The sequence below is a fragment of the Schistocerca americana genome, chromosome 6, assembly GCF_021461395.2.
Source record: "Schistocerca americana isolate TAMUIC-IGC-003095 chromosome 6, iqSchAmer2.1, whole genome shotgun sequence".
NCBI classification, from domain to species: domain Eukaryota; kingdom Metazoa; phylum Arthropoda; class Insecta; order Orthoptera; family Acrididae; genus Schistocerca; species Schistocerca americana.
The window spans coordinates 522,683,463-522,710,685 of record NC_060124.1 but is presented as its reverse complement, the minus strand read 5'-3'; the positions used below and the strand labels follow the sequence as shown (position 1 = coordinate 522,710,685).

The 27,223-nt window shown below is 42.8% G+C and overlaps 1 long non-coding RNA gene across 1 annotated transcript in view; it reads left to right on the top strand.

The window, feature by feature from the left end:
- The window catches only part of LOC124619873, a 1,840,881-nt gene that overhangs the window by 627,430 nt on the left and 1,186,228 nt on the right, over nucleotides 1-27,223 (top strand). Inside the window, exon 3 of the long non-coding RNA XR_006980155.1 lies at nucleotides 15,739-15,773. This is a non-coding gene — a long non-coding RNA (uncharacterized LOC124619873). The remainder of the gene's footprint in view (nucleotides 1-15,738; nucleotides 15,774-27,223) is intronic.

The following is a 27,223-nucleotide window of genomic DNA, read 5'->3' as shown; positions in this document are numbered from 1 at the left end:
TCTTGTTCTGACATAAACGACCAAACAGGCTGTAAGATCTACAGTTCATTAGTTTCTCAAAAATTAAAGTCATCCTGCGACTTTGTACTGACAGGTTGTCATTTCAGCTTGGCGCATAATATCAGTAACATTAATAATAATAACAAAAGACGGAAAATAGGTAATGGAAAAAAATAGGAAAAATAAGAGTGAATTGCCACAGGTATCATTCTGCATTAACATTTAATACAAATTAACGACTGAATGGCTCTGGCTCTGAGCACTATGGGACTCAACTGCTGAGGTCATTAATCCCCTAGAACTTAGAACTACTTAAACCTAACTAACCTAAGGACATCACAAACATCCATACCCGAGGCAAGATTCGAACCTGCGACCGTAGCGGTCTTGCGGTTCCAGGCTGCAGCGCCTTTAACCGCACGGCCACTGCGGCCGGCCTTAACGACTGAAATTTCAAATTAATGTTGTGATGTTAGGTACTCATGCTGTGCTGTGGGGCGATCGGTACGGCTCAAAAGAAACACACTTCAGACGTCACGATCAGTGTTGACACTTCTATAGCTCCAAGCAATAAAAGTCTCTACACCGCGATCGCGGCGTATGTAGCGTATTTTAATATTACGATATACGGCCGAAAGTGAACAAATGTTGAACAGGTATTATTCAAGTATTTCTATACTACGTCGATTGTAGTCTTCGTAAACGTATGTTACATTTGTTGTTCGATATATTTAACAGTCCTACAGAATTTTAGCCAATATTCAGTTCAGTAATTATGGTGCTGCATTTGGTTTGATTTCAACAGTTTCTTCGTGCTGGGGTCCACAGCATGTACAACATTCCTGTGTAACGCCGTTCTTCATTTATTTGGCTGTAATTATCGGATAAAATGTTGCTGATTTCCGTGTGTTCACCGATTATTGCTGTTCTTAAGCGATTTGTTCAAAAAAATACTTGCAAGTTCGATAGTACATCTGCATCCTTACAAATTTTGTATCAGGTAACTACATTAATTCTGAAAACGTGCAGTTACCTAGTAAATCAATCACAAGCAAGTGCGCACGCTACACACACACACACACACACACACACACACATACATACATACATACAGACACAAGCGCGCCCGCGTTGGAGAAGCATCAACGAATAAGGGCTAGGCGCAAATTGAGACTCGTATACCACGTGTGACGTAACACGACACTACAGCGCGACACCCACGTGCCGTACGAGTCACGCGGGTCCAGCACATACTGCGAAGCGTACACCATACTTCGCACGCGCCGACTGGCGACGCTCTGCGCTGACTGAACCGAAGCGCGCGCAACCTGTTATATTTCTCAAACAATTTTACAGAAACTATTCACTGAAAATATTTGATTTTTGCCTTATTTGCAGCGTTATATGTCAGATTCGTGGCGAAGTGCCCAGCATCTCGCTAATGACCATTCTTATTATGATGTACACATTTTAGTAAGACACTACGCAAAACTCAAAAAGTTAGCTACGAAAATTAGGGGTGGCTATGAGTTTGCGTTTGGTGCGTATTACACGATATGTTGCTGCGTACGAAATTTAGCTAACACGTAGAATTTTTGTTTAGGCTTGGGAGGAGGTCTCTATCTGCCTCCGACCTCGAGAAAATGGATCCCATGTAGCGCGCTCACTTCCGATCTCACGCCCGCGAAAATGAAATACTCGCAGCATCTCTCATATCTCATGTCTCGAGACATCGAAACGAAAGTTGATAGCACACGAGGAGGAGAGTGTTTTGCCAATTCTTAAACTCACGGAACTTTTTATTTATTTCACTCCAATGACTGCAATTTTTTAAGAGTTATCGACAGCTAGCGGAGCAAGAGCTTCCTAGTATGAAAATAAACATGAAATTTCTTCTTTTATGTTACTGCATACCGACACTATGAGGTTTTTCGTAAGCCATTGAGCTCTGTGATTGCCAACTACTTGTTTAATGAGGCAATCCGTTTCGGAATTCTGTCACAATAGCTGTTGTGAGATGAGTTTCGCAAATTACACTATGACAAAGGAAGTACAATAAACCAGGCACCAAGAGAAATGTGGCCGCTACTCATAATCGATGATGCTTCCTCGAATGAGAAACGGTTAACAACTCACAAAAAAATAGATTGCCAATTCTTTTGGAATTTTGGTGGAATCCCCGTAACCGAACGTATTTTTAACACTGAGCGACTGGAATGGAAATTTACCAAAGGATTTTATTCCATCTCTTGATCTGATCAGTATTAAAGTAATGACGAGCGTTCCTTCAGGAGGAATGACAGGCACATGCCAGATACTGGTTACTCACCTACGTCTCGCCAAACTGAAAATGCGTGATCGCGAATAAAACAGATGTTACTGAGAAAAATAAACAATGGATGTGTCGCACAACACAATGGTCAGTGTAGTGTCAGCAGCGGAGGATAATGCGCGCGACAGGAATGCACAAGCTAGCCATGTGTGCCTTGTGAGTTGGAGTTCGAAAAACATTGTCATGAAAGTAGATCTGCCTTTGGCAGCAGTACATTTCAACAAATTAAATCTATCTAATCATATAGAATGTTCGTACATTCGTAATAATACCGACCATTTTATTCATTTGTGTAGCCTGTTGGATAATTAGCTTATTATTTCTGATAATGTGCATGCAACAATTGAAATGCTTTTTCTCATCACGCCGAACCAATTAAAACATTGTTATTTGTGACTGCTTTTCGACTGTTTCTAACCTGTAGTGGAAATGTGATGTTCACATGCATGTAGTGCAGTGTGTCGTATTATATTATTACATCCATTCCAGAGTAATCACATTGAGACTTCTACACTTCAGATCTTGGACGATTTTTACCAGGAGCACAAAGGGATCTCACCTGTGGAGATTATCCCTTTCTAAATTTTCGTAACAGATCGTACATATACGCCAGCATACTAGGCAGCGAGAAGATAACCTTGTTTTACTTTCCTGCCTTGATTCTTAATCACATGATTTTATAATATTCCTTGGTTCCTTATTCACTACCCTCTGTCCCTTCTTGCGATCTGAGAACATCGCAGAGTCATGTGATACAATTCCAGCGGCCAATGGTTCATCAGTTACTGAAGTAAGCATTTTTATTGACAGAAGAAAAACAAAACAAAACAAAACTATACAGATTTAAATAACAGAAAAGTATAATGTACTAACGAAGAAAGCTGGAGCGTTTGCATGGCGAAAAACGAAACACTACCCAAAGGCAATAAAAGTTAGTACACAGTAAGGCAAATAGTAATATTGCACCACTAGCAATAGAACATTTAATGAGGGTTGTTTCAAACCGCCACCTTTATCTCCGTCATCGAATATTGTCACCGACGCTTTGACCCCAGACACCATACTTCAATATGTGTTAGTGGTACGTCAATTTGATTAAGCTAGATCTAATTTACTTGCTACAATACGCGCAGAACTAAGATTATGTACAGGTTTGTAGTGCTGTAGCTAACAACGTAATGGCATTGTAAAGAATACTACCTTATAATTTGATACTGTAAGCTGTTGAGTGTGGGCTGCTGCTTTTACTCTGAGTGTTTAATTGAATGTGTTAATGTGGCCCCATCTATCTGATGTAACTAAGTCAATGCACACACAAAAAAAAAACAACAACAAATGGAATTAGAGTATCTATACAGTTAAACAAGAATCCCACTTAACTCGATTTAATGCACCAAAAATAAATGGTTTACCGCTCATTGACGGTAACAAGCTATTGCCTTTGCAAACCTAGACAAGCGAATTAAAATCTGATTTAAAAGAATGCGTATCTGCATAAAACAATTATATCTGCGTATGTCAATTTGGCTTTAGGAAGAGTAAAGGGACTGATATTGCGTTTCATAATAGAAGCAAGACTAAAGAAGAATCAAGACAAGTCCAGAGGATCTATCGACCTGAAAAAAGCGTTCGACAATGTGAAATGGTGCAAGATGTCCGAAATTCCGAGAAATTGAAATTTGTGGTAATTTCCTATTGGAGCAAACTGCTGAGATCATCGGTACCTAGACTTACACACTACTTAATCTATCTTAAACTAACTTACGCTAGGGGGACACATACGCACATTCCCGCGGGAGGACTCGAACCTCCGACGGGGCGAGCCGCGCAAACCGTGACATGGCGCCTGAGACCACGTGGCTACCCTGCGCGGCAAAATTCTGAGTAAAATACGGGTAAACTTTAGGTAGAGACGTGTAATATGCAATATGTACATGAGCCAAAAGGTAATATTAAGAATGGACAACCAAGAATGAAGTGCTTGGATTAAAGAGGGTGTAAGACTAGGCTGTAGCTTTTCGCCTCTACTGTAGAATCTGTACATCGAAGAAGCAGTGATGGAAAAAAAAATAAGGTTCAGGAGTGGAATTAAAATTCAACGTGAAAGGGTATCAATGATGCGATTCGATGATGACAACGCTATCCTGAATGAAAGAAGAATTACATGGACTGCTGAGTGGGTTTGGGTTCGGTTGATTTGGGGGAAAGAGACCAAACAGCGAGGTCATCGGTATCATCGGATTAGGGAAGGATGGGAAAGGAAATCGGTCGTGCCCTGTCAAAGGAACCATCCCGGCATTTGCCTAAAACAATTTAGGGGAATCACAGAAAACCTAAATCAGGATGGCCGGGCGCGGGATTGAAACGTCGTCCTCCCGAATAGGAGTCCAGTGTGCTAACCACTGCGCAACTTCGCTCGGTCTGCTGAGTGGAATGAACAGTGCACTGAGTACAGAATATGGACTGAAGAAAATCGAAGAAAGACAAATGTAATGAGAAGTAGCAGTAATGAGGACAGCGAAAAACTTAACATCAGGACTGAAGGTCACAAAGTAGATGAAGTTAAGGAACTGAAGGCAGCAAAATAATCAATGATGGACAGAGCAAGCAGGACATCAAAAGCAGACTAGCATAGGCAAAAAGGGCATTCATGGCCAAGAGTCTACCAATATCAAGCATAGTTCTTAATTTGACTAATAAATTTCTCAAAATGTACGTTTGGAGCACAGCACTGCATGGTAGTGAAACATGGACTGCATGAAAACTGGAACAGAAGAAAATCGAGTACTTGAGATGTGGTGCTACAGACGAATGTTGAAAATTAGGTGGACGCACAAGGTAGAGAATGAGGAGGTTCTGCGCAGAATCGGAAAGGAAAGGAATCTGTGGAACACACTGACAAGCAGTAGGGACATGTTGAAAGAACGTCTCTTAAGACGTCAGTGAATGACTTCCATGATACTAGAGGGAGCTGTAGAGGGCAAAACTGTAGAGCAAGACAGAGATTACAATACATACACCAGATAATTGAGGACATTTTTCTTTTCATTATTGTTCGTTTCATTTGTTCGAGTCAGAAGTCCCATGACACCCGTTTAGGTTTGTCGTTGATACATTTACTCAGTTTTTATTGCACAGAGGAGCTAACCCTCTGACCAGACACGCTGAGCTACTATGAAGGCTTTATATTTGTTCAGGGCAGTAGTCCCGCCACGTGTTCAAGTTCATTGTTGATCCGTTCACACAGTTTTTTTTTGTTTTTTTTTTTTAATTGCAGAGGGCGGGTAACCCTCTTGTGAGCATGGGATTGATCTGAGATGTACCCTTTACCCTGTGGCTCCTGCAAGATGCAATTCCACCCCCACAATACTACAGAAGCCAGACAGACGCTCCTAACTTTATAAAGAGAAATGCCTGAAAAACTTTCAGCAATAAATATCTTCTGGAGGGATCCGCTGTAAGGAAATGACACAAAAATTCACAAAAGTTCTTACGTAACTAGAGGGGTACTTGGTACTGGAGTAGTGCTAGTTAGTGTAATAAAAACATGAAACTAACGAAAATTATTATTTATTTAGCAAAAATTCTGAGAAATCACAATGGCACTTTTAATTATGAATTGAAGAAGTTATATCCTGGTTCTTTTTGGAATGTGAAGTTACCTCTCAAGGATAGGATCGCTAATGAAATTTCTATACAAAGTTTAAAATTGTTATTGACTTGGCAGAATAGCTGAGAGCCATGCCTACTCAACTTGAATAATTATCCGTTAGAACGTTGCTAGGTACGGTTGTGGCTGTCGCGTGTGAAATGCAGTGAGGGTACTGTTGTGGAGGAAATATGGGGCTCACAAGAGCTGTAGCGCACAATACCATAAGCTGTGATGACTGCTGCCTACGCCGCTCGCTGCTGACAAATAAGATAACTCTCGTTCTATCTGGATTGACCTTCGCCAATCAAACTCTCCCTATGCCTTGATGAAATCAAGGAATCCTATTCGCCCCTAATCTAACTATTGGCGTGGTACACCGGTCAGATAACCAGTCCACCGCGATGCCACTCAAAACTTCGCTCACAGGCGTTTAACTATAACTCTGTCCATTCGCACTGCACAATAAGTGTGTCGGCCAAAACAGTGAACAACACTTAACCGCAAGGACTGAATATAGAGTCACACTATGATTCGCTCTTGACAGAGGTGCTCTCCCAGTGAAGTACTGAGGAGAGACTTGTTCCTCACTCTTTGAGTACACGTACGAGCGTGCGCACTCTCATTACGTGTTCTCGCTCCAAGAGCGACAACAGAACGGCCCCTCTCCACGCCAGATGTGAAGGGGTATATCTTTTGGTCTCTTCCATTACTCCTTCAGCTCAAGGCGTCAGAAATAACTTCTGCCAATCAGCATAGCTCTTCTAAAACGGGAGAATGACGTTTCGTTTAAGGCGACCAATCCGGAAGCCTGTAGTATCGGCGTTTGGCGTTTGCTGTCTCCCTGTGAAAATATCTGAAACTGCATGCTATGTGTAAAGAATGCGTAGGCTGGCCGCTCCCACACAATGTAGCGGAATTTGCTTTTAAGCCGAACACGGGGTCATTCCTCCTTTCACTCAGGCCAAAGCTGTCTGCTCTAAGGGCGGTCACCGGCTGATATAGATAGGCTGAGTTGTCCTCTGAAGGGACCGGCCCCCTGGCGTGCGGTTTGCGTCTCCCAAAGCCCCTGCGACCATCGTGTCTTGAATGTGTGTGTGTACGCCAGCCTCGAGTATTTCAACCACGGTGCACTTACTTGTCATTTGCATATCGTCTACATGAATTCATACAACATTGAATTTATCTTATCACGTTTGGGTTCGAATGAAGCGTCTTGATGTGCAGAATATGATTGTGAGGGCGGAATATGTAAGCAATGAAGGTCAGGAGACCATGACGTCTTATGCTCTGACCGAACTCGCTGAGCTACGGTGCCGGTGAGGACGTAGGTTGTATGGGCTACTCTGAGATGAAGAGGTTGGCACGGGTGAGGAATTTGTGGCAGGCCACATCAAATCAATCAGAACACTTATAACTAAAAAAAAAGCTGTACGATGATTGCCGAGGGTTTATACACTATAAAGCTAGAAGGAGCTACACAAAGGTGTGTATTTCCATCCATGGCGAGAGTTGAAATCGCGTTGAACCTCTGACTGCAAACAAAAATAAAGACTGAAAATTCTGTATTTCGTTGAAAATTACTTTCACTACAGTTCACCACACTGTTGTGGCTGGATCTCACCGTATTCATAATCAGCAAGTGGCGGCTGACTCTGTCCAAACAGGCCTCGAAAGGCCCCAAGATACCGACCTACTGCAGTGTCATCCTCAGACGATAGGCATCACTGAATGCGGATATGGAGGGGCATGTGGCAGCTCGCCGCTCTCCCCACCGTATTTAGTTTTCGTGACCGGAGTCGCTATTTCTCAAATCAAATATCCCCTCAATTGACCTCACAGGGGCTGAGTGCCCCCCCCCCCCCCCCCCCTTGCCAACAGTGGGCATCAGACCCGGACGGTCACCCGTCCAAGTGTTAGCGAACCCCAACAGCGCTTAACTTCGGTGATCTCACGGGAACCGGTGTTAACAAGGTGGGGAGGCCGTTGGCCAAGTGCCGGCTGAAGCTGCAAAGTGATTCATTGGCTCTGTACCAACAACTTGTGTTCGTCTCAGCCAGATGAGAGCCTCTTCTCTCCAAACTGTCGACTGCCGAGAATCTGTCTGTCTGTATATCCTGCAGTACGCTTTCGCCAAGGAAGACTCTGTCGTCTGTATTTTTCTGGTATCATGTAATTTTGATTGGCCGAATGATAAATATGGCGAGTGCCAGTCAATAAGAAGTTGTCTTAAAATATGCTGGTCTCTCTCCCTCTGTTACAAAATGCGTTCCATCCGGTGATCCACAACTGTCGTATTCCTTCTGTCTACGTTCGAATGCTCACCAGTATAGGCAGACCTCTGTAAGCACTGCTACATTTTGTACACCCACTTCTAAATTGTTTATGTCAACCGATGATAACTGTTCAAAATTTTGTTAAACATTTCTGACTTGTGCGATGTGTGCATAGTGTCGATGTCTCACAGTCTTCAGAGAAGCCTTAAACGTTTCTGTTCCCATTTCAGTTTCTAATATGTTGTCTTAATGGCCTGTGTATTTCGTCGAGTTCTGACTATCTGCCATTCGCCAGACCGTACGAGCTCTCTTCCGGGATTCTGCCAAAACGGCACGCGTGCCCTGACCACTTACACCTCGTCACAGCGGTTTCCCTTGTCCCAGCACAGCCTGAAAATACCGTCTGTATTGTGAGTTTAGAGTGTCGGGCACCAAGGGTGATTTCCTCAAAACACGTCCAATCCGACCACCTGCCGTGGTTCTTCGGACGTGTCAGAGTGTGCTTTCCACAAAATCTGCTGGGGATGTTTCTCTAACGGCTTTCATGGCGCACAGCAAATCCCCTCATGTACAGCCAACCGCAAGCTTGTAGTTCAGTTTAATAAATTATAATCCACGTAGGTAAATACTGGCGGTCATTGGCAGAGATTAAAATATTCCCAATTGATTTGACTATTTTATTTATATTTTACATCAGGTTAGCCGGCCGAAGTGGCCGTGCGGTTCTAGGCGCTACAGTATGGGGCCGAGCGACCGCTACGGTCGCAGGTTCGAATCCTGCCTCGGGCATGGATGTGTGTGATGTCCTTAGGTTAGTTAGGTGTAATTAGTTCTAAGTTATAGGCGACTGATGACCTCAGAAGTTAAGTCGCATAGTGCTCAGAGCCATTTGAACCATTTTTTTGAACATCAGGTACAAAACAGTCTGGGAAAAGTGGTCGCTAACAGTACAGTTTTGTAGTGACCTTCCGATTATCACTGAGCCACAAGTATCAATATGCAATATACCTGTTGCCGAAGTGTATGGAATTATAGTCAGTTAATATTATTTTGCCTTCTTTTTCTTCCACACTATTGATTCTCTAGTTTTGCTGTCACGAGTTGTTCTCTGTATAATGTATTACTTACATATTCTCTGTTGTAAGTTGTTTCAGAAATTTCGTCTGCTACTTTCTTCAGAGTATTGAGCAACGTTCCATATGGCTTCGTATATTTGGCATTCAGAGCTTACAGTGCGTGTCTCTGGAGTTCCTGTAATTTCCTATGTACACTATTTCACTTAGGAGATTTAAGAGCGTGGTATAAGGTCCGTGTCCAGTTAATGGCTAGATGGCGAGATGCCAGCGAAAAATATATAGGCTGTTCGTCCCTCATCGCTGATGTCCCAGTCACCTTGCTAGGCCTCCAGTCGCAAAAGTTTAACTTCGTGCTTGTTATTAATGTATATAACGGTTATGAGTTTTACCTGATCAGGACCACCCGTGTCTAACCAGTACCCTGCAGCTCGATGAGTAATAGCAACAGCAATCGGTTATATTGCGAACACAACACGCAGTGTTATCACTGATATGGTGCCAAGAACCCCGGACAGTTTAAGGTGGACACCCTCGCCTAACACGATTTTCTGGTTGTGACGAGAGTTAATCGGTGTTCCATATTCTGGTTGCAAAGAAAAGTACTGATTCGGAGAGTACATAGTGGTATATTCGTGTAACTGGCGAAGGTAGTCTGTAGCCACCTAAGTTCAACTCTGCCAGTTTGTGTAGTATTTTTTTCTGCTTTGCCTGTATCTCATTTAACTTGTTAATGAAAATAAAATATTTCGTCGATATGTTTTCCCATATAGCGTATAACGATTGTAAGCCGTGGCCAATGTTATGCATTGAATTAAACCTTGGTTCGTATTCTGTGTTTAGTCTCCCACGGTTATCGCGATAATGCTGTTATCCTCTCTCTCCGCGAGTGGCAGCAGCGGTGTGTATCGATATTCGCACCTTGACTATCTTTGGCCTGGCGCTTATAGTTTATGGCTGTGCTGTGGTCGACCAGTTAGTCCGTTGGCGTGGAGCAGCGAGCCTATCTCCGCGGCGCGTGGTTTAGCCGGGGTCGCTGACGGCGTCCACACGCGGTCGATGTATGTGGTGCAGTTCCCATTGATACAAGGTCCGTGGCTCACCGATCCTGGACACGAAAGTTGAGTTTTGACTTAACCTACCAGCAAGTTACGACTGTTCACATTGTGTCGTTTGCATTTCGTTGTCGGCTGTTGGGACATTCCCGCGATGAACAACGGGTGTTTCCATTTGGCTAATTTTAGCGACTCTCCGGTGGAGTTTAGCTGTACTTGGTTATTGTGAACTGAAGTGCAAAATGGTTCAAATGTCTCTGAGCACTATGGGACTCAACATCTGAGGTCATCAGTCCCCCAGAAATTAGAACCACTTAAACCTAACTAACCTAAGGACATCACACACATCCATGCCCGAGGCAGGATTCGAACCTGCGACCGTAGCAGTCACGCGGTTCCGGACTGAAGTGCCTAGAACCGCACGGCCACCGCGGCTGGCGAACTGAAGTGCACCAGCGGAATCTTCTGCCTTGTGGCTGTAAACGTTCCGGTTACCTGCCATGGCCGTTGACGTAAGTTGAGGCAGCGTGTTTTTCCTCATCATGTTGTCGCTGTCCAGCGCGGTGTGTAGTTTGACAGCTCAATGTATGGTTGAGGGCTCCAATACTTTCTACGTGGTTCCATTGAGCCGCGTGTTGTGCGGTGGTCGGGTGCAGCGGAAGTTATCTTGTCGGTCCTTTGACTGTCTGTCGGTTGGGTTGTCGTCGTATCGAGAATGATTGGGCCTACCGCCTGTCTCACCTAAGCGAACGTTTGTGTTTGAATTCCAGGCCGACCCTCGGAAACTTCTGAGCGCCGTTGGGTGTACTACCTTTTCTTATTTGTTCTTGTTGTATGTATTTGTGTGGTTTCCAGCCGATTTTAAAATTAAAGTTGTTTTGCTCTTAAGGTGTGAAATTGTTTGGGCCTTCAGCCTAATTATAGAACTATTTGCCCGCATCTCGTGGTCGTGCGGTAGCGTTTTCGCTTCCCACGCCCGGGTTCCCGGGTTCGATTCCCGGCGGGGTCAGGGATTTTCTCTGCCTCGTGATGGCTGGGTGTTGTGTGCTGTCCTTAGGTTAGGTAGGTTTAAGTAGTTCTAAGTTCTAGGGGACTGATGACCTAAGATGTTAAGTCCCATAGTGCTCAGAGCCATTTTTAGAACTATTTAAGGTAAGGCCTTTGGCTTTTTAAAAATTTATTTTGGTTTGAGTATTAAGTGATGGGCCTTCAGCCGATTTTTAAATTCAAGTTGTTTTGCTCTCAAGGTGCGAGAATGTCTGAGCCCTCAGCCTAATTAAACAACTCTTTTAAAGATAAGGTCTTTTGCCTTTAAAAAAATTTAATTTTGGTTTCAGTCTTAAGTGATGGGCCTTCAGCCGATTTTTAAATTAAAGTAGTTTTGCCCTTAAGGTATGAGATTGTTTGGTCCTTCAGCCTAACTGAAAGAACTGGTTTAAGGTAAGGCCTTCTGCCTTTTAAAATTCTGGTTTTGGTTTGAGCCGTAAGTTATTGGCTTTCAGCCGATTTTAGATTAAAGCCGTCTTGCCCTTAAGGCATGAGATTGTATGGCGCATTCAGCCGGTAATTAAGTTCTAAAAATTAATGCTGTGTTTTTTTTTAATTTTCTTGGCTCTTGTTATGTTTGGTCAAATAAATAAAGTTGTATGTTCGAGTGTAACTGACAGCCACTTATTTTGGCTCCTTTCCACAATTTTTAAACTACCCGTCCTGTCCTGCGGATTTAGCAGGGCGTCTCAGATTGTTTTTGTTAAATATGTGTCCCAGATTTTTACGGAAGGATCAGTCCGCGTTTCGGAAATGTGTATGTTGCTTTGGTGTCGGCTGTCTTAGCTAGTCTGCCGTGCGCAATTGTGTGGTTGTGTTTGGTGTCCCACTGATTTTCTCATCTAGCTGGGCTCTGTTGTTGTTTGCAGAGACTACTACTAGTAGGTCATCTGCATATGCGACAACTCTGTCCATTCTGATCAAAGTGTTTCAATAGTTATGCCCCAGACGACGGGTCCACAAAAGATGTCGAGCAAGACGTTGCGAGAAGATCTCATTACTGCATTAATGCACAGTGTAAAAGTTGGTTAACGATGATTTCTAAATTACACACACACACACACACACACACACACACACGTAAGAGCACGGGCAGTTGGCAGTGCTGCTGTGGGTGGCGGCCCTGTGACGCCACAGGCAAATCTCTTTTCCCCAGACGGAGGGGAATCCCGACAGGTGCGAAGAGCGCCGGGCGACGGCAGCGCCTCTGGCGGGAAGGAGGCGCCTGCCTGTGGTAATGCGGTTACGGCGCGCGCTCCGGCGGAAGCTTTTGCCGACGTCTCTGCACTAGCCCTCTCCTACCCCCCAGGTGCATTTCGGCAAACGATGCCTCTTCCTCTGGTTTACACTTCGCTGCCCGCGTCTTTCTAGATAGGATCGTCGGCTTCCGAATCCTGGCGGTCTGGCACTTCATCGCAATTTGAAAGTGGTGAAATCTCGTTGCTCGGCCGTCTCCGTCACACTGCTGTCGCCTCGAATTCCCACTGTGAAGGAAATGGTTAATTTCTCTTCAGACGTAGAGGTTCTAATATTAAGCATTTCTTCCTTTTTATTGATGTCTAAGAGTAGACACAACTTCATATTGATTTCTTTGTTTTCTTTAATAAATAACGAAAATAATTATACAACAAGTTTGTCAGACAGATGTTCGATTCCTTTCCACCGTTGAACGCTACAACACTTAGCTTACATGACAAAAATTGTAAATATATGCTGTGTTTGAGATTTCACTGTCATATACAGGGTGTTACAAAAAGGTACGGCCAAACTTTCAGGAAACATTCCTCACACACAAATAAAGAAAACATGTTATGTGGACATGTGTCCAGAAACGCTTACTTTCCGTGTTAGAGCCCATTTTACTACGTCTCTTCAAATCACATTAATCATGGAATGGAAACACACAGCAACAGAACGTACCAGCGTGACTTCAAACACTTTGTTACAGGAAATGTTCAAAATGTCCTCCGTTAGCGAGGATACATGCATCCACCCTCCGTCGCATGGAATCCCTGATGCGCTGATGCAGCCCTGGAGAATGGCGTATTGTGTCACAGCCGTCCACAAAACGGCCACAAAGAGTCTCTGCATTTGATACCGGGGTTGCGTACACAAGAGCTTTCAAATGCCCCCATAAATGAAAGTCAAGACGGTTGAGGTCAGGAGAGCGTGGAGGCCATGGAATTGGTAAATCCATGGATTGGTAAATCCATCGGTCACCGAATCTGTTTTTGAGAAGCGTACGAACACTTCGACTGAAATGTGCGGGAGCTCCATCGTGCATGAGCCACATGTTGTGTCGTACTTGTAAAGGCACATGTTCTAGCAGCACAGGTAGAGTATCCCGTATGAAATCATGGTAACGTGCTCCACTGAGCGTAGGTGGAAGAACATGGGGCCCAATCAAGGCATCACCAACAATGCCTGCCCAAACGTTCACAGAAAATCTGTGTTGATGACGTGATTGCACAATTGCATGCGGATTCTCGTCAGCCCACACATGTTGATTGTGAAAATGTACAATTTGATCACGTTGGAATGAAACCTCATCCGTAAAGAGAACATTTGCACTGAAATGAGGATTGACACATTGTTGGATGAACCATTCGCAGAAGTGTACCCATGGAGGCCAATCAGCTGCTGATAGTGCCTGCACACGCTGTACATGGTACGGAAACAACTGGTTCTCCCGTAGCACTCTCCATACAGTGACGTGGTCAACGTTACCTTGTACAGCAGCAACTCCTCTGACGCTGACATTAGGGTTATCGTCAACTGCACGAAGAACTGCCTCGTCCATTGCAGGTGTCCTCGTCGTTCTAGGTCTTCCCCAGTCGCGAGTCATAGGCTGGAATGTTCCGTGCTCCCTAAGACGCCGATCAATTGCTTCGAACGTCTTCCTGTCGGGACACTTCGTTCTAGGAATCTGTCTCGATACAAACGTACCGCGCCACGGCTTTTGCCCCGTGCTAACCCATACATCAAATGGGCATATGCCAACTCCGCATTTGTAAACATTGCACTGACTGCAAAACCACGTTCGTGATGAACACTAACCTGTTGATGCTACGAACTGATGTGCTTGATGCTAGTACTGTAGAGCAATGAGTCTCATGTCAACACAAGCACCGAAGTCAACATTACCTTCCTTCAATTGGGCCAACTGGCGGTGAATCGAGGAAGTACAGTACATACTGACGAAACTAAAATGAGCTCTAACATGGAAATTAAGCGTTTCCGGACACATGCCCACATAACATCTTTTCTTTATTTGTGTGTGAGGAGTGTTTCCTGAAAGTTTGGCCGTGCCTTTTTGTAACACCCTTTATAGAAACCAGCGCAACCAGTGTATTTGAAAGACTTCGACTGTGTTAAGCTGATTGGAGGATTATGGTATCTCTGGTGTACTTATATTGTAGCATTGTCAGCCAGGCTGTAGATAAGGTTGGTACCATGTAGATGAGGTACCGTCTGTAGAAAATGTCGATACACCGCTTTTGACAATAACGGAAACTATTCCATTAAAATGCGTACCATTGATGGGATGATGGGCTAGATATAATCTTGAACGTAAATCTCCATCTGTGAAGCCGAGTCCGGTAATATTTGTTGATCTTGTTGATTTATGAGTGAAAGTGTTTTGGGGAGGAGTTGCTTTTATAAAAGATCTTGAAAGACTGAATGCACCCTTATACGATTTCAGGCGAAATTTTGAAGTTCCGTTACACTCTGGGGACAAAACTAGTGAAAACGAAAAGATAAGCGAAAGAGGAACATATCTTCCGTCGGCCATAAATGTCATACAAATAGTTTTTCGGGCTGCACAGGGTATGGCGAGGAAGTTGACTAGCTGTTATTGCGGCACTGAATCTATAATATAGTGAATGAAAGCAAAACTTCAGCATTTAGCGAGGGTCCTCCTGCATCAAGACGAGGCGCTTTCTCGACGATCAGAAGTAGCGATTGGAAACGGGAAATAATTTCCTGTCCTAACTATTCCTTATGTTTGTTTTCATGAGATATTTATCTGTTTTCTAACTTCAAGAAATCGGTGTGTAGCGAGGAAAAATTCGTCTGTTGAAGAGGTTATTTTGCTATTAAGAATATTACCAGCTTTGTGTATGAGGGAATTAAACAAAAAGGGATCTCACAGACTAAAATAAGTTAGTAATGTTGACAAATACTTATTTTGCTACACACAATTACTGTTTTTCTTACCAAATGTACTCATGTACATTCATACACGTGAACATGTAAACTCACGACTGTGGAAGAAAATATGTCAATTTCAATCATTTTGTTTCAGGTGCGGAATCTGAAACCGTGGCAGTCGATTCACAGGTAACGTGCAAAGACTGTTTATATTGGTTTTTTTTATACTACTGCCGTATATTTCGGTCTTATCAAGTTGTCATCCTCATCTGCATCTTGCATAAAATGTATGTAGCCTTACAATATTTGTGTCTCTCTGTAGTTCCTGAGACACAGAAAGTAATGAAACGGTAAATTCTGCAAGAAATTTTTCTGCCGTGAAGGACCTTAGATTTTCTAGCTTCATCCGCTCTGAACCATTCAACGTCTCAATAATTGCAAGGAACACTGAAACAAGTTACACTACTTTAAAAAGTACCAAATTCTAAATGGAAGTAGAAAAGTTAAACATAGTTCCTGAGGGTATTTTGCCTTCCACGTCCCTTTTTATCATATTGCTCACTTCACTTAATAACTTGAATTTTTATTTGACAATAAGACCAAACATTCAGCTCCCCCTCGATGTGGAATGGTAGTTTGTTTAGTAAGCAACAGGTTATTTGTAGTCGACTTCGACACGAAACTGAATTAATACGTTATAGAGGGACAAAATACGGTTTATAGGGGAATATGCAGACTTATTGCTACTGCAGTAATGTCTTCATCATTTGTACTTAAAATCACTCAAAATTCGCATGCCACATGTTAGCTGCCGATACTGGAAAAACTAAAAGGGAAACACGAGAACGTATATTTCCTGTCTCGACGTTTGCAACTAATAAATACTCCTGAAATTCGCTAGTTGACGTTACGACGAGGGCAGTACGTGTGATAAGATAAATGCGACTGCCTCATTAACGATGTAGGGCTCACTGAACCGGTATATCGTTTCAGTGCTTTGTTAAATACTTTGTTTTGGTTACCTTCTTCCTGAAGTTACAGGCAGAGCTTGGGAAACACATCGTTCTCATCACAATTCGAGCTACGAAAAATATTCAGTACATCCATTTTTGCGGTCCAAGTGACGGAAGTACCTGTGACTGCATTGTTAATTTGTTAATTCCCATGGAGATCTACAACAGATGTCAACTGAAACAATTAACAGGAAATACTTGTGAAGATTAACTCTAAGACAAAAAAAATGGCGCACCACGAAGAAATAATCCTTATTCGGCTTGGCATGAATTGACACAGTTAATGAATGTCCACTGAAGGAAATCGTGTCGGATTATGTCTAATTTGCGTGTTAGATCGTCAAAATCCCGATCTGGTTTGAGCCCCCTACTCACAATGCTCGTCGCTGAATAATCCTGCTTCGAGCTGTTGTCATCCGCTGCACTTTTACAGCACACCATTACGTCGACAGTATTCTACGCGCCTTTTTTGCTGCCTTTCATGGAAACCCATCCTGGAAATACATTTCTCAAAGGTAGTGCTCGCCTACACACGGTGAGGGTTTATAACGCTCGTCTTCGTGTTTTTCGAACCCTGTCCTGGCCAGCACGGTCGCTGGATGTCGACTCAGTTGAGAACATTCGGAGCATTATAGGCAGCGTCCTCCAACCAGGCCGAGTTTTTGCCGATCTAACGCGCCAATAGGACAGAATCTGGCACGATATCCTTCAGGAAGACATCCAACAACTATACAAATCTATGCCAAGCCGAATAACGGCTTGCATAAGGGCCAGAGATGGACTAATGCGCTATTGACTTACTCATTTTGTGAAGCTCGCTCTCTTCGATATATTATCCAACTTTTCTGAAATTGTAATCTTTTCTTTGTTTGCACAGGTAAATCACACGTACCGCTTTCCGTCCCATTCGGATAAATCCTTCGTGGTGCGTCGTACTTTTTTTTACAGTGTATTTGATGTGCGAATTTTTGAGTGAACTTTAAGGCATTTAAATATTGGAGACAAATGGCTAGACACGACGGAAACACTCGATATTGCAGACAACGAAACTACTGACAATAGAGAAAATTATGAAAGTTGTACTTACGACAACTCTACGGGTAATACTGCCACATTTGATAATCAGTTGCCTTTGTAACAGAAGTCAGAAAAATCGGAATAGGGAAACTTGTAGTGTATTTTAGGGACGAAGACGATAAGAATAGCGCGCTTCTCCTTACTATTAAGGAGAAATTTCACTGTATCCGTTGTATACGGAGGTACGTCAAATGGAGCTCCTTTTATGAACACAATCAAAATCATTTAATGGCAGCCATCATATCTTCTACGGTTTGGCTTTAGATATTTCTAAGTCGGCCGCTGGTGGCCGAGCGGTTCTGGCGTTACAGTCTGGAAACGCGCGACCGCTACGGTCGCAGGTTCGAATCCTGCCTCGGGCATGGATGTGTGTGTTGTCCTTAGGTTGGTTAGGTTTAAGTAGTTCTAAGTTCTAGGGGACTTATGACCTCAGCAGTTGAGTCCCATAGTGCTCAGAGCCATTTGAACCATTTGATATTTCTACCGATAGACACGCACAAGTTAGAATCTTGGATTCAGGAAATGACATAAAATTGTACCTCAAAGAAAGAAGTGATTCAGACCAAAGTATTGAAGTTTTTGCTACCAATATAAGAAATGAAAATGCTTGTTTTAGTGCACCTTAGCTTGAAATGCAGGTCAGTTTAATTCTGAAATAGAACTGTGCGCTAAAAGGATACTTTTAATAAAAGATTCTAAACACAAAGGCGACTGCGCAATCCATGTCTGCACTCACATATTAACACATTATAATTCCATGATTGCTGTGGGTGATTCATTATTATCTCTACGAAATGTTTGTCTTCAAGAATCGACTGAAAAATTTGGACCGTGTGTGGAAATATCAGTTTTCTGAAAAGAATCTTGTGAGAAACTCATCGAAATCTGGAGAAATCCAGGAATATGTTACATTTTTCTTGCATATCGCCTTTCTTCCGTTGTGTGGAAACAAGTCAGTTCTTATTCAAGATCTTCCTTCAGGCCACAAAAATTCCGAACCATTATCATCTACATTTTGAACTCGCACTGACGAGAAAGCTCTAAGCCTAAGGTTAAAGAGAATTCTGATGACTCTTACAACTTGTGCCCAATAATATCTAGAAGTGATGCTCTAAATATTGTTTTTGCTGTGGGTATTACCTAAAAACAAGCTTTGTCGAAAATTTAGAAATTCATCTCCGTTAGCAAACTACCAGCAGGTAAGCGCGAATGATTCAGGGTATTCTAATCACATTGTTGTTGGCCTGATGAATGATACGTGATTTATAAATGAATCCCGTATAGACGATCATCATCGTTATTGTACATCACAGATAGTATGTTGCTTTAAACTATGTTATCAACTACCACAGAATCAAGTACCGCGGAGCCTGTGACCATTCCTGCCGCCCTTTCCTGCGTAGTTCAAGTTTCCCCCCATTAGTTCTATTTACGAGTCACACACACTTGAGCTATGTTCTAGGATGGGTGCCTTGTATTAAGTCTCCGTTTGAGACTGATTGCATTTTCCCAGTATCCTAACTATGGTCCGAAGTATGCCTCTGCTTTACCTGTGACTGTGCGTAAGTGATCATTCCACTTCATATCACCACAGCCTCTCTCATACGGTTATTTGCATGAGTTAACTGAATCGAATTCCAACTTGACAAGTTGTTACGGGATAATACGTTTTTTCGCGTTTTGTGAACCGTGCGATTTTACGGTTTCATAACGCTTCAAGGAGGTTGCCAATGGAACCTCATCAAGATATGACTGGATATTTAAGCTGTATTTTCAGACAGCACCTCACTCCAGAAAACTATACTTTCTTCAGCTACTAACCTTGTCCTCCAAGTCATTAACATATAATATGAACAGCGAGGGTGCCAAAATACTAGCCTGGGGCAGCTTCAAGGTGCCTCTACAACATGTGAAGAATCTTCAAGGTAAATTGCATCCTCTCTTTCAAGAAAACGCAAGTTCAGTCTCAAATTTCTTTAGATACATCATGTGGTCGTCCTTTTGTTAGGCTAATCAATCAAATGCTTTTCAGAAGTCATAGAATACTCTAAGACTCGATTTCCGTCTGTGGTACCTTCGAAAGATCACAATTGGCAATGCGCGTTGATGCCATAGACGTTAGCAGTCCGCAACGACGAATGGGGCAGGCTGAAGAAGACACTCTATCTCTCTCAGAACAGCAACACATTCATATGGAGATCAATGTAGAGCCGAGGATGGAGGCCGTCTGCCCCTGTTAGAGATCTCAGCTAAAGCAGTCAGCATCGTCGAGAAGGACTAAAGAGTTATTCAAATCTCAGATGGAAATGGACCTTTATACATGTTGAACATTGTATTTCAAGTAAAGAGCTTGTCATTTAGGGCATTAAGTGATGCTTTAACAGTCATTGACAGTTGTAACATATCAAGCATTCCTGTGGCAAGGGACTGTGTCAGGTTAAGTAAATCTTTTTTTTCATTCATGTAATAAGGTGAACTAATATTTCATATGTTGCAGTTTTAATGAGCCATCTCCCAGAGAAATAAAAGAATCCACAATTATGAACGGACGATTGTAGTTTCTTCTGTTCGTAACAGCTTCATCAGTGATTTTCAAGATATCAAGTTAGAAGAGCGAGAGCTGGATTTCGCCTGAAAATATATATTCTACAAACTCTACAAATTTCTACAAACTCAAATACCATAGAAAAAAGACATTATAATTCTTGTGCGTAGATAGTGTAACAGGAAAAAGACATGCTTTAATTTGTAGGTCTCGCAGAGGTATGCAGGGTCGCAATTTTGGACAGAGAGATATCGCCTTTTATGATAACACTGGCCCTACTCAGCTGGTGATCGAGTCGAACTGTAGTGTGAATGACAGATTCGGGCCCGTCATTCCACGTTACTTCAACCATAGGCGAGAATTCTTCAGTCGTAGTGGCTGGCGTATGATAGTGAAACAATGTGTCGGCAATCTATGACCAAATATTTTCAGTGGGTGGGTGATCTGGAGAACATAATAGCCAGAACAAAAGATGACCGCATTATAAATAGACGCAGCTCAGGATATAAAGGCGACACTCAGCGCAGCGTTAAAAGACAATGCCATTGAGACCTATAAAATGTGGCACAAATAACACGTCAGAAGCTGAACCCCTGCAGTCGAAATTACCGGCTGTGTACAATAGTGGTGCTCGTGTTCCTGTCGCATCTCATATCATCTAGCCAGATGCTAGGACCATATGACGATGAAGAATGCAGTCTGTCAACAATGAAAAACAGGCATCGTCTACACTATTTTACATGTTTACTGGATAAGTATCTGGTATTACCCAAGTATGTATTTATTCCAGTCCGCCCATTTGTCTGTTTACAACTTCTGCCTCTTTCTGTTCATACCCACCTTCCCTTCTCTCTGTCAATCTTCTCCTTAACCTCTTTCCATCTCCTTCTACCTCCTATGTTCAACACCTCTCCTCCCTCTTATTCCATCTCACCCCCCTCCTCCAGATCTCTCTGTCCGTCTCTTCTTCTACCTCTCCATGCTTATCTCCTCCCATTTTCTTTTCATGTCCTTATCTCACCTCTCTCCCTTATCTCTCCTCCTCCTTTCATGGTCCATTTCCTTCCCTCCTCTGTCTATTTCCCCCTCTACCATCTCTGCCTGTCTGTTTCTCCCCTACCTCTGTCCATCTCTTCTTCTTTCCTTCTCTTTACATCTCCTACTCTCCCCTCTCTCTGTCCATTTTCCACTGCTGTCTGTCCATCTCCTTGTCCTCTCTTCACAGTACCCCCCCCCCCCCCCCAACCGTAACCTGTTGGTTCTTACACCTGCAGAAAGTAACTAATACGTGTACCGAATTTGACTGAAATCGTTCCAGTGGTTTGGGATGAGCATTTCACCCGCAGACTTGCTCACATACTCACTTGTCAGACATATTTCACACATATTTAACACAGTCACGTTTATTTGTACACATAATTCACCTGTGTGTGTGTAGCGAATTTTATCCTGCATTTTCTTTTCCACCCGGATTAATATTTATGACGTCGTACCTCGTGATATATGGTTTCTGTGCGATGATATAGCTTTGCAGGTTCATCCAGTAGTATATGTGCCTACTGTCTGCGAAATGTGTTGTCAGTATATTTAGTAGTAAAGAAGTAATAAATTGAAACGTCATGCATGATGAAGCAATTTCTCACGCATCTCGGTGTTTATGACATATCTTCTGAACTACGTGTTGTACAACAATATAGTTCTGTGAGTACAATCAGCGATATGGCATATGTGGACACCGCCTGCGAAATATGTTCCTAATAGAGTTAGTAGCAAAGTCAAATATGGCATTTTCTTCATGCACCTAAATATTTGACGTCATATCTCCTGGACTATGTGTCGTAAAATGATATATTTTTGTAGGTACATTCAGCAGTAAATATGGTTATTGTCTGTGAGAAGTATGGAAAATATAGTAGCAATGAATAAATAAATTTATAGGTCTTGCGTGATGGGGTAGTTTTTCACGCAATCAGTGTTTATGACGTAGTATCCCAGAAACTAAGTGTCGTACGATAATGTAATTTTTCCGACATATTCAGTGGTATACGTGAATATTGCCTGTAGAATGTGCCACGAATACAGTTTGTAATGAAGAAGTAATAAATTAAAACGTCATGCTTCATGTGTCAGTATTACTGCCTGAACAGTGAAAACGTGGCAAGCGACAAACTTTTTCGTTCCATCAGTTTGTGTGGGGCACCGGCGACAAAAAGTTTTGGTAAATTCTCAAATACTGGATGTTTAAAGTATCGTTATTCTCGCGTCATGGGCTACACTGCTTTTTTACCCCCACACCTATCACAGGCGGGTGGTTCTTACCCCACAGTGATTCTATACAGGCAGTAGATGATATGTGTACCAAGTTTGGTTGAAATCGACCCAGTGGTTTAAGAGGATATTTGCAACATACATATATACATTCACTGAGGGGAAAAAATCGCATTACCAAGAAATAATTAATGCAGTGCAATGAAATTTCGGGAATACATTTGTTTAGGTAACATGTTTAAGAGATTAACATTACAAGATCACAGGTTAATGTAATCGCGACAAAAGCTATTGCATGTGTGAAATACTGGTACATTAATAACCGGTATAGACGCCGCAGTGTAGAATGTAAGCATGAAAACGTGCATGCATTGTGATGTACAGGTGCCGGATGTCAGCTTGTAGGATGGACTTCCATGCTTGGTGCCCTTGGTCGTTCAGTACAGGGACGGTTAATGTTAGCTGTGGATGATGGGTTGTCGTCTGATGATGTCCCACATGTCGTCGAATTCAGACAGACCAGCAAATCGAACGGGCCAAGGCAACATGTCGACATCTGTAGAGCACGATATGCCGATACTGCTCTGTAGAGCATGTTGAGATACAACAACGGTATGTGGGCGAACGTTATCCTGTCGGAGAACAGACCCGAAATGTTGTTCATGAATGGCAGCATAACAGGTCGAATCACCAGACTGACGTAAAACTTGCAGTGAGGGTACGTGCGTTAACCATGAGAGTGTTGTCGTCTTTAGCGGCATCCTTGACTAAGATCAACTCACTATGTGCAGTCTCAAAGGTGACTAACGCTCGCGACCATTGAAGTGTGTATTTAAAGCAAAAATGATTTTACATCTACATCTACATTTATACTCTGCAGGCCACCCAACGTTGTGTGGCGGAGGGCACTTTACGTGCCACTGTCATTACCTCCCTTTCCTGTTCCAGTCGCGTATGGTTCGCAGGAAGAACGACTGCCGGAAAGCCTCCGTGCGCGCTCAAATCTCTGTAATTTTACATTCGTGATCTCCTCGGGAGGTATAAGTAGGGGGAAGCAATATATTCGATACCTCATCCAGAAACGCACCCTCTCGAAACCTGGCGAGCAAGCTACACCGCGATGCAGAGCGCCTCTCTTGCAGAGTCAGCCACTTGAGTTTGCTAAACATCTCCGTAACGCTATCACGCTTACCAAATAACCCTGTGACGAAACGCGCCGCTCTTCTTTGGATCTTCTCTATCTCCTATGTCAAACCGACCTGGTACGGATCCCACACTGATGAGCAATACTCAAGTATAGGTCGAACAAGCGTTTTGTAAGCCACCTCCTTTGTTGATGGACTACATTTTCTAAGGATTCTCCCAATGAATCTCAACCTGGTACCCGCCGTACCAACAATTAATTTTATATGATGATTCCACTTCAAATCGTTCCGCACGCATACTCCCAGATATTTTACAGAAGTAACTGCTACCAGTGTTTGTTCCGCTATCATATAATCATATAATAAAGGATCCTTCTTTCTATGTATTCGCAATACATTACATTTGTCTATGTTAAGGGTCAGTTGCCACTCCTTGCACCAAGTGCCTATTCACTGCAGATCTTCCTGCATTTCGCTACAATTTCCTAATGCTGCAACTTTTCTGTATACTACAGCATCATCCGCGAAAAGCCGCATGGAACTTCCGCCACTATCTACTAGGTCAATTATATATATTGTGAAAAGCAATGTTCCCATAACACTCCACTGTGGCACGCCAGAGGTTACCTTAACGACTGTAGACGTCTCTCCATTGAGAACAACATGCTGTGTTCTGTTTGCTAGAAACTCTTCAATCCAGCCACACAGCTGGTCTGATATTCCGTAGGCTCTTACTTTGTGTATCAGGCGACAGTGCGGAACTGTATCGAACGCCTTCCGGAAGTCAAGGAAAATAGCATCTACCTGGGAGCCTGTATCTAATATTTTCTGGGTCTCATGAAGAAATAAAGCGAGTTGGGTCTCACACGATCGCTGTTTCCGAAATCCATGTTGATTCCTACAGAGTAGATTTTGGGTTTCCAGAAACGACATGATTCTCGAGCAAAAAACATGTTCTAAAATTCTACAACAGATCGACGTCAGAGATATAGGTCTATAGTTCTGTGCATCTGCTCGACGACCCTTCTTGAAGACTGGGACTACCTGTGCTTTTTTCTAATCATTTGGAACCTTCCGTTCGTCTAGAGACTTGCGGTACACGGCTTTTATAAGGGGGGCAAGCTCTTTCGCGCACTCTGCGTAGAATCGAATGGGTATCCCGTCAGGTCCAGTGGACTTTCCTCTGTTGAGTGATTCCAGTTATTTTTCTATTCCTTGGACACTTATTTCGATGTCAGCCATTTTTTCGTGTGTGCGAGGATTTAGAGAAGGAACTGCAGTGCGGTCTTCCTCTGTGAAACAGCTTTGGAGAAAGGTGTTTAGTATTTCAGCTTTACGCATGTCATCCTCTGTTTCAATGCCATCATCATCCCGGAGTGTCTGGATATGCTGTTTTGAGCCACTTACTGATTCAGCGTAAGACCAGAACTTCCTAGGATTTTCTGTCAAGTCGGTACATAGAATTTTACTTTCGAATTCACTGAACGCTTCACGCATAGCCTTCCTTACGCTAACTTTGACATCGTTTAGCTTCTGTTTGTCTGAGAGGTTTTGGCTGCGTTTAAACTTGGGGTGAAGCAAGTTTCATCGACATAGTGGCGCCACTAGCGCCACTTTTATGCGACTGAATTTGAATAGACATAATTTTTCAGATATACAAACATCCACACCAATTTTCTTTAACGTCGCACACGCCCTTCTTGGTATTTCGATTTATTTCGTCAATGTATGTACATGAAGACGCGCTACAGCCATTTTTATAATTTTTATTATTTGGGTTGCCGGTTTCGATCTTTGTGACATGTCATCCTCCCTCAGATATGGAGGAGAAATGGTAAGACACTACAAAGCTGATCGTAGTGTGACATAAATTACGAACTGTCGCAGTATTCAAATAAAAGTAGATCAATCAATTCATAACAAGTTACTGAAAAGTTACGCTTCGAAAAGAGTCTGCTTTTGAATTCAGATTTAGTGTCCGTCGGCGTGGCTTATAATGTAACACACCATTGTCCCAGCTCGCTCTCCTGACCTTTGCATAAAATATGAGGTTCTTTTCCTACTGTAGAAATAACGCGCATCGGTCTCACACTTGATCACGGTAATGATTAAGAAAGAATTAATAATAAATAAAAAGCACCAGTTTGCTTTTGTTCTACAATATTGTAGAACAAAAGCAAACTGGTGCTTTTCATTTATTATTATGATGTTGTTCTACCAAGAACCGACGGAAGATTCTGTTAATATAAGAAAGAATTAGCTCAGGTGAACTGTCAGAACAACTGTGTTTGATTAAAGGCATATCGATTTATATAAACAGGTAAATACACTAAAAAATGACTCACAGATAAATTAAAATTCACTGATATGAGTGGGGCAAGTGCTGCTTGGAGAGTCACTGACTACGGTCAGCAAAAAGCTCACACGAGAAATCATGGAGTAATCACGAACATTTACGTCAAACATAAAAAACACGAGAAATCATGGAGTAATCACGAACATTTACGTCAAACATAAAATATATGATGGCGAGCGAGACAGATTCAGTCTATGGTTAATACAGAGCAGTAGAACATCGGAAATTTCATTGTCTGCGGTTAGAGGGGCAGTACGTATGCGATCGTAATTACAAGTAACCATCGTAATTCTGATGTAACTAAGTGTCAACGGTAGCGAGCAGCAAGCCTGTAAACTGTTTTGTTCCATAAAACCGGAAGCCTTTCTTGAACAGCGGAGATGTCAAGCACTCAAATAAACTACTGCAGCATGGCGCTTAACCTGTAAGTCCATGTCACCTGGAGTCTGGTTGTACCAAACATGCAATACGCTTGTTACCTGCATAATGTCAGACCAACTAATACGGACCGGCTGCTGGTTTTGGTAGAGCAAACCAAATTAAAGTATCGGTTCCCGTAACCTCGTAATTGTCTTACACTGCGTCGCGTGTTTGAAATTTGGCTCAAAGATGTCCACAATTTTTGTCCGTAATGATACAAAATTGTGGCGCCCTGAGACGTAGTCCCCGGTTTCTTTTGCTCTTCAGACGGCAAGGTGTCGACACAAGCAAAAACAGGCCACAGGTCAGATGTTTATATGAGATGTAAGGTAGGTTAACGGTGTCACATTGGCACCACATTTCACAACAATTCTGCTCAACCGCCCAGGAAAAGGGGTGGTTTAACTGACGCTCCTTATGCATCTCGCCAGGCCTCTTCGTGTCGATTCTGAGAACGTTGTGTTCCTCGGTCACCCGTAAGGAAACCGGGTGACTCCAACGCCGGAGGTCGCAGTTGTGACCTGCATCGGAAAGACGTCTAAAGAAAGAGTTAAATGTGGGTAATTCAGGGCTGTAACGATCTTCTCGTCATGTCACACGTCCACACCGGCATTGGGCAGAATTGTAGCGAAATTTGGTGCCAATGTCACTCATTAGCCCCCTTTAAAGCTCACATGAACTTCTAAGCTGTGGCAATTTTTCTCATGTGTCGACACCTTGCTTTTTGAGCCGAGCCAGAGTATGATGTCGCAGGCCGCCACACTTTTGTACCACTACAGAAGAAGGTTATAGGCAACTAGGCGCTAAATTTGAAT